The sequence below is a fragment of the Pteronotus mesoamericanus genome, unplaced genomic scaffold (genome assembly GCF_021234165.1).
Source record: "Pteronotus mesoamericanus isolate MK-2021 breed Mesoamerican mustached bat unplaced genomic scaffold, CSHL_Meso_final contig_100, whole genome shotgun sequence".
NCBI classification, from domain to species: domain Eukaryota; kingdom Metazoa; phylum Chordata; class Mammalia; order Chiroptera; family Mormoopidae; genus Pteronotus; species Pteronotus mesoamericanus.
Window position 1 is genome coordinate 18,563,068 of NW_026554999.1, and position 7,905 is coordinate 18,570,972.

Sequence of the window (7,905 nt, forward strand, 5' to 3'; positions counted from 1 at the left end):
TTTCTTGCCTTTAGCTCTCTGGTAAAAGCCTATCTGGGAGTGAGGGCCTGGGTGGCTGGCACAGGAGGAGGGGAAGGGCTTCTCCTGTCCCTTCTTGTCCCCTCCCGCCCAGTCTTGCCTGGTGCTGCAGGAGGCTGCTAACCCCTTGAGAGTGGTGCTCCCTTGGGGTCCTTGAGCTCTTGTCTATCTGTGGGACTGACCACCAGCAGGCCTTTGCTCAAAGGACCATTTTCAAAGTAGGTCTGTCCAATCCGAGCTGCCCACAGAGACCCCCCCTTCCTTCCCCCTCCCCAAACCCACCCAGAGGACCCACATACACTCACTCAAGGAAGGGCCAGGGAGGAAGGAGCTGCAGAGATGAAAGGGTGGGCGGGCTGTGGGGCGGGCTCAGCACGGTCTGCTGGACCCTCCCAGCTGGTCTCCTGGCCCCTCCTGCTCTTGGGGGTCCAGCCCAACCCCCCTTTTTGTTCAGGATCTTTCAAGATTGCTTCTTTGGGCCTCAGTGGTGGGAAACCACTACGGTCCTGACAAAGACTCCTCCCAGGGGAGGAGGCCCCATCTCCACTGGCTCCCAGCCCCCGAGGGGTGTGCCCAGGAGGGACTGCACCTGACTTCCGACACAAGTACGTGCCTTTAGCGCCAGCCCCAAAGTTCCCATACCTTTGCTCACCACATCTGCAGTGCCCCACGCTCATGCAAATCCAGTCTGGCAATCTGGCATTTTAGCAATCCAAGGGGCCAGCAGGACAGAGGCAGGGAGGGAGCCTGTCCATTCCTTCTCCCTGGTTTCCATGAAGGAGGGAGGCAACATGTGTCTCTCTGGTAAAGCTTTTTTATTTTTTCCAACTTGATTTCACAAGGAGATAACTCATCCCCACAAGGCGAAAATTAGTCCTTTAAACACGAACCAGACCCATGGGTAGGAAAGAAGAACCTCGCCTACTTCCTGCTCCTTCCAGGGTGTGGGGTGAGGGTAAGGAAGACAGGGCCTGGGAGGGGGGCTGGGGGTACCTGTCTATCCTGCCTCCCCTGAGAGGCGGCCCCCAGCCTGGCCTGCTCCCTTCCCCCTCCTGGTTCAAGCAGCGGTTGGGGTGGAGGACAAGATGCAGAGGAAGGCAGAGAGCATTTCTCAGGCACCTACCCCTGGGCGGGGGTCAGGACCTCTGAAGCTTTGAGGGTCCTTCCAGTACCCCACAGGGTACCCCCTACCCAGCTTAGGCATTTTTCAACACGCTTTTTTAAAAAAGGCATTCATCCATTTAGTCTTTTAACATAAATTCATTGAACGCCTACTAAGTGCCAGCACTGTTCTGGACCCTGGGATGTGAGTGTTTACAGTTCAGGGGACACAGATGAGTAGGTAAATAACCTGTAGTGTTTGAGGGTCATAAAGGAAAGGCAGACCGTCATGACATCCATGGGAAACGGGGAAACGGAATTTGGTCCAAGAGAAGGGCGTGGGGTTCCTGAGGAAAGTAAGCTTTGAGTGAAGATCTGAGGACAGGGAAGTAAGCTGAGAGCAGGTGGAGTGTTAAAGGTAGGAGTAGGGTGCGGGGAAGCGTATTCTTATTAGAGGGAACAGGACAAGTGAAGGCTCAGAGGGGACAGGGCTTGAAATCCTAAAGCCTCCCCATTCAAATTCAGTAGGCAGACCCACAAGGCCTTCCAGCGAGCGGGTCTGAGTGCTCTGTTGGCCTTGATTCCTCTCCTTTCTTCCTAAATGGCCCCCTTTCCAGGAAGGGCTCTCTGCCCACCTTCCCCAGTCCACAGAGCTGGGCACCTGCTGACTCAGAGCTAAACCTGAGCTTTATCTGATGCGTTGCAGGAGTCCACACTGCCCCTGTGGTCCCGGGGGTTTGAGGTGACGCCTGTCTCCCAGTCCCGCTGAGAGCTCCTGAGAGCACAGCTCTGTGTCTTCTCCCCCTCCTCCCTTCTTCCCCTGATGCACAGTGCTTAGGTCACAGGGACTTTGTAACTGCGTTTGGCAGAGCCACACTCTTTCTGGCGACTATCGCTCCGTCATGGGCCTGTTCCATTCAGGCTATGGTTGCGCCCTGGTTTCTCCGGCTGGGCTTTCCAGAGCCTGACCTCCCCTTCACTGCTCATTTTCTTTTCTTTTTTTTTTTTCTTTGAGAAATGGGTTACCTTTAAACACCTGAAATTTTTCTATTCATATGTAGTATTATATTCATCCCTATTATGAATTTTCCCTTATTTTATTTATTTTTATTACATTTCTTGGAGTGATACTTGTTAATAAGATCATACAGGTTTCAAGTATACATTTCTATGATACATGATCTGTATATTGCATTGTGTGCCTGCTCCCCAAAGTCAAACCTTCCATTACCATGTGTTTAGCCCCCTTTACCCTTTATTGCCTCCCCCGCTTTGATTTTAAATCCTCCTTGTGATACCTCCCACAATGAAAGTCCGTCTGTGATGGGAGCTCACTTCCCCAACAAGGCAGAGTTGTTCATGGTGGAACAGCTCTGAAGGTCAGGAGCAGCTTCCTTCCCTGGAGGGAGCCTGAATCTTCCTCCCAGCCTAGTTCTTCATTCCTTCCTTCCTTCTTTCCTTCCTTCCTTCTTTCCTTCCTTCCTTCCTTCCTTCCTTCCTTCCTTCCTCCCTTCCTTCCTTTCTTCCTCCTTCCCTCCCTCCTTTCCTCCCTTCTTTCCTTCCTCTCTTTTGTAGATTGTATGCTGATTGTGTGTCACACAAGGGTTCTGCATGCTGAGAGTACAACAGCAAGCAAAGCAGATCAGGTCCTGTACCTCAGGGAACCTGACATGTGGCGTTGGGGAGGGGACAAAAATGTGTCAGTGCTGAGGGAAAATAAAGTGGAATAAGAGAAGAGAGACAGACAGACAGATAGGAATAGGCTGTTTTAGACAGGACAGTCAGGAAAGGTCTTGCTAAGGAGACATTTGAGCGGAGACTTGAAGGAAGGGAGGAAGGTATGCCACTGGGCATTGAGGAAGGGCATTTGGGCTGCCTGGGGGTCATCCATCAGCCTCAGGGGCCTCAGCCAAGTTCAGGTACAGGCCCTTCCCCACAGCACGGCTCCCTAAACCAACTCCTGCTCTGCCCCCAAAGGGACTCCCAGTAGTACCACCCCCACCCCCCAGAGTCCATCGCCTAGGATATTCCCTCCGTCTTCAGTAGGGCCATGCAGAGGTCCCCTTCAGAGAGGCCCTGAGGTCAGGAAATAGTGAGCTTCATCCAGTCTCCAATTTCCTAACCTCAGTTCTGGGCGAGAATGGGAAAGAGTAGCTCCAGGGGGTAAGAGCAGCATTTCTATTTTCCAGTGAGAAACAGCCCTACCTGGGTTTCAGCTCTGGGCAAACCCTGGGACCCTGAGTGGGTTCCCTTCACCATTCTGCGCTTCAGCCTGCCTCTGCCCCAAGCAGTGTGGGTCATCTAGTCTAGAGACTCTGATTGTGGGCTCTCCCCTCCCCCAAGACACTGGCTCCCTACCCACAATGACTTTATGACCAAAGAACGTGGAGCCAGCACGCTAGTCACTCGTAACAAGAGGTCAAAGGGGGCAGCTGTGACCACCCAGGCATCCTCCTCCTGGCCTCCACCTCCCCTATCCAATGCGCTAGGAGCAGGGGGCAAGCTGGGCCAAAGACCCATGGATACTGGGTGGGCACATGCCTCACGCTGGGAGGGTGAACCCACTTCTTGAACCCAAGGTACTTTCTCAGCTTGGAGCTAGAATAGCTTGGAGCTCGCATCTGCAAACTGGGAGGTTTAACTCTGAGGTGTCACGACTACAAATTGGCAAGGAAAAGTAATAAGAAGAGAAAGACCGTAATGAGGTGCTCCTAAAGAATTTCTCTAAAGGCCTGGCAGCAGAGTCAAGGGCCTGCCCACTGGAGATGACTTTACAGGGGGACTCACACCTAAAAGAGCAAGAGGCCAGCACCTGCCCTCAGGAAAGGAGGGGCCAGAGAGAGGAGGTACTTGGGAGACAGACTGCAGGAGCTCAGAGAAGGGGAAGGGGTATGGGGAGTGAAGAGATGACTTGGGCAGTCTCGGAGGTTTCCTGGAGGAAAGGGCCTGGAGCAGGCCCTAAGATCAGATAAGGTCAGCAATGGTAGCTGGAATGAGGTGAACATGTCTTAGGAGAGCTGAGAATGAGAGAGAGCAGGGCGGCAGTCAGAGCTGCCCACTGCGGCACATTCAGATGATGCTGAAGCCATGTCCAAGGATTAGCCGAGGCCGAGCAGAGCTCCCAGCTGGCACAGACTGGGGTGGCTGAATCCTGTTCACTGTGAGAGGGGGTCCCAAAAACTTCCGGGCTCTAAGCAGACAAAGGCCATCTGCCATCTGGGCCTAGTGCAGAGTTGCCAGGCCCCTCAGGCTGGAGCTGCTTATGAAGGCCTTAGGACAGAGCTTCCTTCCTCCCCATGTTTTTGTTCAAGTTGATTACATTTGAGGAATTTCTGCATCCAGAAACAGAGGCCCACATGTGCTCTCCTTGGCCTGTGGTTATCAGAATTCTCAAAGGGCAAAGTGCTAAGCTTAGAAGGAGTGGGCCAGAATGAATGGGGGAGGACGGCAGCAGCCCCAGAACTCGGAAACACACCCACAGACCCCCGAGTGCCCCAGAGTAGTTCCAAAATTTCAGCCCCAGAATTTTACATCACAAGAACCCCAGAACCTCAGTATCACTCCCATGGGCCCCCAGAACATCACAAACACACCAGAACATTTAAAACAGCTCAGAATCTCAGTCACATTCCAAGGACCCTCAAAGCCTGGGAAGGGGTTAGGACAAGATGGTCAAAACCACAATGGGCAGTTACAGAAACCCAGAGACCCTCCTCTCCCAGCCCTTGGCTCCCCGAGTCCAACTGTACTCCTCAAAAGTTCTATACCACCCAACCTTAGTAAAGCCTCAGAGCCTCAGCAACACTTCGATCCCCTGCAGCACAGCAGACAATCCCCAAGGGGGTCTTTGGTCCAGGAGCAGAGGGATAGCCCATGTGCCTGCTTGTGCAGCTTTGCGTCCCTGTGAGCCCACAGATGAGGGGCCAGTGTGAGTTCAACCCATGCAGGCCAGAGAGCTCAAGGTCTGCCCTCATCTACGCAGTGCACTCAAGCATGTTTGGAACTGCCCCCGGCATGCACAGGTCCCTAACCCTGGCCCCAGACCCAGGCTGATTCCATTCAGTGCCTGGAAGGCAGCGTTGTTGGCTGCCAAGCTCACGGGAGGAGAGTGTAGCCAGCAGGCTCTCTACTTCCTACCTCCCTTGTCTAGAGGGAGCCTCAGAAGCATCATGTGACATGCCCTGCCTGGAACCCTCCTGCGTCATCAGAGCATAAGGGACTCAGGCCAGACTGCTCTGGTATGAGTGCAGACACTGATGAGGGGTAGGGGCAGGGGGACAGCACCTTCTTCCCCTCCCAGAGGGCTAGGCTAGAGCTGACTCAGAGGGAGGAAGGCCGGGAGACAGATTCCAGCTCAGGACAAAAGCAGCTTTCCTATTTTCAGAGAGCAGTGAGCCCCACTATGGCACAGGGAGGGGGCAATTAAGAAGAGGCTGGCAACATTAAGATGCTCCTATGTTCAGAGGACTGTCTCAAAGGCCAAGACAATCCCTCCAGCTATAATAGCTCTGGATTCTCCCTTCCCAGCACATCCTCCCTCGTGTGCTGCCACCATTGTCCTGTTGGCTTTGCGCTGCCCTCTTGCCTCACTGAAAACACTGACTGCTGGGTACATCTGAGTGCTCTCTCCTTGTTGCCTTAGGACAGGGCTCTCCAATCTCTTGCCCCCCAGCAGACTCTATTCAACATGACTCTTCTGAGAACACTCAGGCTTTTGGAGCTCACACTAGCTTCCCAGTGTCCCCCAAGTACAGCCATCTGCAGGTCTTCAACCTCATCCTTCCGAATTGCTCGGTCCTGGCATTCCAGCTCCCTCCCTGCTCCCCCACCTGTTCCAGTCCTACCTGGCCCACCTCCACCAGGTGCTCTCTGGACCTCTCCCTTCTGTACCTCTTCCTCTCTTTATTGATCACCCTGGGGAGTCCTGTCCCTCCAGGAAGACAGTGTGCTCCCCAACAACTGGAATCTCCTCCTCTGAGTACCAGCACCAGCTCTGGTTGGGGTCCCAGAGGGCTGGCTGGTTGTGTAGCCTCAGCACTTGGCCCTGGGCTGTATCCCCAGCACCTGCTTTCAAAGGTGTTTTATCTCCTCCTCCCAGAAAAGCAGCTCCCTCCTTCCCACCAGCTCTGCCAGGGCCCCTCCTCCTCCTGCCTGTAATTCCAGAATCAGAGAAGCCCACCCCACCCCCACCTCTCCAGCTCAGGCTCACAGCAAGCCTGGGGCCCCACATCACACACAGGACAGCTTGTCTCCGGAGGAGCCTCTCTATCTCCCAAACCATTTGCCCGAAACTTGATCTCTCTGGCCGTCAGAGTCACCTTGGTGGAGAAGCAGGCACAGGGTTCTGATGGCTGAGTTCCCCAGCTGTGGCCCTGGATGGGCTCAGAAACCCCCTACCTACCCTCATTTGTCACCATCCATCATTGTGGGTGGAGGTGGGGGGAGGGACATTGCCTGAGGAATTGCACCGAGCCAGAGGGGCACCGCCTGCTAAGCTTTTAACTCAATCCTCTCCATCCCTGCTGCCCAGCTGGGCTGAGAGAGCTTTGAACGGGGCAGTGGCGGGCACGGGGGAGGGCGGGGGGGGGCGGGGAGAGGCGGGGGGGGTGGCCACGAGGGACCATTTGTCACACTTTCATGGGGCTTTGGTGCTCAAATTTTAGCTATTATCCATTGCAGGAGAAGAGCCCAAAGGCCCACTCAGAGAACTTTCTCAACTCCTCATAGTCCAGTCTTTCCCCAGAAGAAAGCTGAGGTTCTGGGGCAGCTGTGCTCCCAACTACCCTCCCCCAAGGCTGCAGAGAAAATCCCCTGATCCTCATCATTGAGCTCCGGTAGACTTAAGCCACCATGCTCTCCCTTACCCTTCCTAGAGAGGTGTAAACAAGGCTGAGGAAGGGAAAAAGGCCCATAAGGTGCTGAGCCATGGCGCTGGGGCAGGTGAGGAGGGATGGGAAGGATAGAGGTGGAGCCCTAAATCCTCAGGAGAAGGACAGCTGGGAAGGCATCTTCCTCCTCGAAGGAGAAAGAGTAGGGCAGCCCAAGGAGCCCAAGCTTTAGGATGTGAGGTTGGCTTCAGTGATGATGAAGACTCCGGAATAGTAGACACAGCAACAAGGATAGTGCCAAGGCTATGCCTTCTCAGTAGGAGATGAGGGAGTGGGACTAGCCCAAGCCAGGTGCTGCAGGGGGTGTGGGGGGCAGGTGAGAGACAACCAATCCATGTTTCTTTCGAACATCAATATTTCTCTCCCTCTTTCTCCCTCCCTTCAAAAAGAAATAAAATCTTTAAAAATGAAATGAAGTAAGGAAAGGAAAACATCATAAGACTGTGTTGAAGCCTGCTGTGAAGGCACCAATAAGCTGTGTGAAATGGCTTCCATCCACAGCCTAGCATTGCACATCCCCCAGCTTCCCTCAAAGCTGCAGCCCTGGGGCTAAGTAGTGGCCAATGAGACAGACAGAAGTGTTTAGAATAACTTCCAAAGAGAGGTGTTTCCTTACCTTTTTCTTCCTTCCAGTTAGTTGAAATACAGATGTGATGGCTGATTCTCAAGTAGCCATCTTGGGCAATGAGGTGGAGGTCATGCGTTAAATAGGATAGAGCAGTAAAATAGCTACAAAGACAAAGCCTGAGCTAACACCAGATCTTAGGGTTAGAGCAGACCTCAGAGGCCCCTGCTCTAACCATACTCACCATCACATCCAGAGGAAACCAAGGCTCAGAAAGGCCACATGATATTCTAGAGACAGTAATTGAGTTAGGAGATGCTTTGTCAGAGACCC